This window comes from Panthera onca, chromosome C1, assembly GCF_046562875.1.
Source record: "Panthera onca isolate mPanOnc1 chromosome C1, mPanOnc1 haplotype 2, whole genome shotgun sequence".
NCBI lineage: Eukaryota > Metazoa > Chordata > Mammalia > Carnivora > Felidae > Panthera > Panthera onca.
The window spans coordinates 144,129,919-144,134,324 of record NC_138346.1 but is presented as its reverse complement, the minus strand read 5'-3'; positions in this window follow the sequence as shown (position 1 = coordinate 144,134,324).

The window sequence follows — 4,406 nt, the reverse complement described above, 5'->3', positions numbered from 1 at the left end:
TTTTTTATGTCAAACTATTCATTTGAAAAATACCTCTTTTTAAAAACACATTTGTCACTGGAAATATTTTCCTCTTGAGACTAATGAATGCTGTCTCTCCAGCAAATAGTAGACAGATTAACAAAAATTGACCTGGCTCAACAAATATATGAAAAATGGAAGTAGATTGTTTTATAGAAAAGGTGCTCATTGACCTCATTTATAGGAAATTTGTCACAAAATAGTAAAACAATAAGTCATCTCAGTAACAGAAAGAAGTCTTAGCTAAAAAAAATTTTCTTGGTGTGATTCACAATCAAGTTAACATATTCTAAGAAAATTAACGAAGAAAAATTTAACTACCAAAAGTGCAGGGAAGGAGACATTCTCTAAGAGAATTTAATATCTAAGAAAGAACATTTCAGGGCGCCTGGGTGGCTCACTTGGTTAAGCATCCGACTTCAGGTCATGATACATGGTTCGTGGGTTCAAGCCCCACATCAGGCTCTGTGCTGACAGCTTGGAGCCTGGAGCCTGCTTCACATTCTGTGTCTCCCTCTCTCTGTCCCTCCCCTGCTCACACTCGGTCTCTCTCAAAAATAAACATTAAAAGAAAAAAAATTTTTCCACTTTTTATCAATATCACTGTTAGAATAGAACTTGGTTGATATGGAAGGGGAGGTGAGAGGTAAAAGGGAGCCAGTGCTATAAATCAGTTCTTGGGGATCTCAGTCCCACTAGAGAATCCTGCCTCCATCTGTGGTGCTGTATAGGCAGAAATTAATAAGGAGCTTCCATACACCTGTTCTTCCAAGTTTTTCAGCCTTCTAAACACCATTTTATAATGGTGGATATCGCCCTACAAGATTTTAGTCAAAATAGTCATTTCTAGGGAAAGGTTAAGAAGGTAACTAGTTAATGCCATTTCCTATTATGATGGAAGTTCCCAGAATATTCAGCTATTTTTCATTGTCAGCTTTTTAAAATTCTTATTGCTCACACTATTGAGATAAAACTGTTAAGGGTGTTTTCATTTAATAAGGCTTAGACATTTAGAACTATTAATATAACAAATACAAGCGTTGGTTTTTGAAACAGATTGCAGCTCTCTAGCATTTTTAATGAAACTTTTCCTTATATGGAGATGATTATGGTTGTCTTAATGACCTAAATAAAAATGTGGCTCAACAATGATTATTCCAAAGAATTAAACTTAGTTTGTTTCAAAATCTGAACAAAAGTCATCAAGTGATGTTAATCTCATGTTTCTGGCATTAGCATTTTAGGAACAAAATGGTGTTACAGATGTCAGAAAATTGATTGCATAAAATCTTGAAACCCACAAAACATGTAGGCTTAGGTCTTAGTAATTTCTGCTGTTTATGTAGTTTCGGCCCTACGCGTCACCGAGAAGTTATTTATCTTAAGAAACTGTGGCCAAATTTGGCGGGTAATGCTGTCTGCCAGTGTCTGCAGATGTATTGTTTCCGCCTACATTTGTGCGTGCCGTCTGTGGTCTTTAAAGAACACTATCTAACATTCGGCAGAAATGTCAACTCAACTGTTCAGATTTTTTTCTCTGTTCTAAGAACTGATGTTGCCATTTCCTAATTTTGTCAAATTCTGTTTGAACTGCCTGCCTTTCTTGAAAGGTGGGTATTATCACCCATGTGGTAGATAAGTAATCAGAAGTAGTTAATGCTGTGTCAAATTACAGCAAGATTTTCAACAAAGTAACCACAAAGGTCAGTGCTAAGGCAAGTATTTACTAAATAATGACATTTTAGGTATCTAAAATGAAAAGACATTATTTTAGGAAAGCAGTTGCAGATTGGATGAGAAGTTCAGAAAAGTGAAGGCAACAGCTTAATGTGACCTAAATTTTTCTCAATAGAAGAAAATGCATTAGAAGAATAAATTGTCCTTGACAACTATTTTAAGTGTTTTAGAAAATTAATAAAATAATGTATGGAAAAGAATTCAAAAGGATAAGTAAAAATCTCATGGGTGTGTGTGTGTGTGTGTGTGTACATAGCTTTTCTAAGGCAAGGAAGAGGACTAGAAAACAGTTGTAAGTGGTTTAGAATTCAGATTTAAGAATATACCATGTGCAAGTGCCATTTTAAGTTTAACACACCATCCCAGCCCTTAAAGTGGATTCCATCTTGGACCCTACTGAAGCAATTTGAGAAAAGTAGCAAGTTTAGCACTAGAAAATTTAATACTATCTTATGAGGGAAAACAGAATAAATAACTTCTAGATTCATCTCTAATTCTAGATTTAGAGAAGGCAAGTGTCACTCCCTCTAGTAGGAAACCCAAAATGAATCAAGGGATGGGCTTTTGACACCTGAAATCAACAGAAAAAGCACTGTCAGCTGGTGAATGAGTTGCAGAAATCAGAAAATGCAAGAGCCACCTTATAATTTCTTTCCAATCGGAATTTTCGTATATATTCCTTACCTACATTCTATGGTGTGTTTTTATAGGTGTATAATTATGTATTCATCTTTTGTATAAATTTCTTCTGTCACTTCTCTTAAGACTAGAAATGACTCCAGCTCGGACAAGACTAAGACAGTAGATCAGAAGCAGATGTAGGGCTATGTAGCCTCACATTGTTTTTTTAGCTCCATCCATAAGCAAAAGGAGGGGAATCCAGCCACCTCCAGATTTCTCTAGATACTCACTTTAATGCTTTTTTGCCCATAAGTTTCTGTATTTCTTCTGGCATGTAGCTGGTCTTCCTACCCTCAAATATTCTGATTAAAAACAAAACCAGCCCCACTGTATATGTGTGTGTGTGTGTGTGTATGAGTAATCTTTAGACAAATATTAGCAATACTCCTTTACAGTTTTCCCCCAAGTTTTGTGAAATAAATGCCTGGTGTTTCTGTGAGTGTCCTGTCTTTTTAACTTCTTATTTTATTGTAATGTTTGTTTATTTTTGAGAGGGGGGAGGTGCAGAGAGAGGGAGACACACAATCCGATGCAGGCTCCATGCTGTGAGCTGTCAGCACAGAGCCCGACACGGGGCTCTAACTCACAAATCGCTAGATCATGACCTGAGCCAGAGTTGGACACTTAACTGAGCCACCCAGGGGTCCCTAATTTCTTAAAACTCCACAGATAAATGGCATATGAAATGTGTACACTCAAAAAATAGAAACTCATTATCACTTTTATGTGTAAAAATAAACAGCAGCATCTTATATCTCTATTGTGTGTTTTGAGGAAGCATCTTTCTTATTTGTCCCTATGCAGTATGAAGACTAGGCCTGGCATTTACTGACCAAGCGTTCAATAAATATTTGTTAACTGAATACATTTAAGTTACATTTAATTAATTTGCTTTCCTGGCAAGATATTAAGCCAAAAACCTCTCTTAATAAGGATGCCTATTCTCTTAAGTTTGGTACAATTTACTTGATAGGGAGTGACATAAAAATGAAATGCCTCATTCCTTTTTACATAATCTCTTTTCAGTAGACTGTCTCTGCCCACTCCCATTCCCCACCCCCCCAAATACGTAATTTAAATGAAAGCAGTATTTTGATTGCAGGACTTAGGTTCATAAGAGACCTAAAGGAGCCTTTGGACTTTTAGTTGCTGTTACCTACAACCCCTTTCCCTCCTGCGTATCCCAAATGTGTTCTTAGTAGGCTGTCAGACATCAGTCTTCCTCTAAAAAACCTGCCCTCGTGACTCCAATCCAAATGATCATCTCCTTGATTTTCTATACCCAGATTATAAATTTCTGGAAGGTGGAGACTGTTTTATGTCCCCCGCTCCTCCATCCCACATTTCTTATCACATTAGAGAAGTACTCAGTCAAAACTTTGGGGCTGACTAGGAACCTGACACCAGGAGGTATTTCCAAACGCAACCAGAATAATCCCAGTTTAAGAACAGCCTCTCTTTTTTTTTTTTTTTTTTTTTGAGAGAGAGAGAACGAACAGGGGAGGAGCAGAGAGAGAATCCTAAGCAGGTTCCCTACAGTCCACATAGAGCCCAACACAGGGCTCAAACTTCCAAACCATGAGATCATGACCTGAACCAAAATCAAAAGTCTGGATACTTAACCAACAAGCCACCCAGGTGCCCCACCCCTTTTATTTTAAACATCCACAGGATTTTCCATCTCCTGATTTCCTGACTCCCCATCCTAGCTGTATCAGTTCTAATTTCCCTCCACTCCATTTTACTGGTGTTCCATTCCCATTGCTTTGACCTCAGTGGAGACAGAACAGCTGGTGGACATTCTGTCTGTAGTAACTCTTCACATCCTTGTGAAAGAGGCTAGTGAGCAAAAGTTTCATAATTATTGCAGTTGTGTTTTTACCTCCCACAATGTGCCAGGTGCCATAACAATCAAATCAATTTAAGGACTTGAAAGTATGCATAAAGTACTATGGGAAAGCATTATA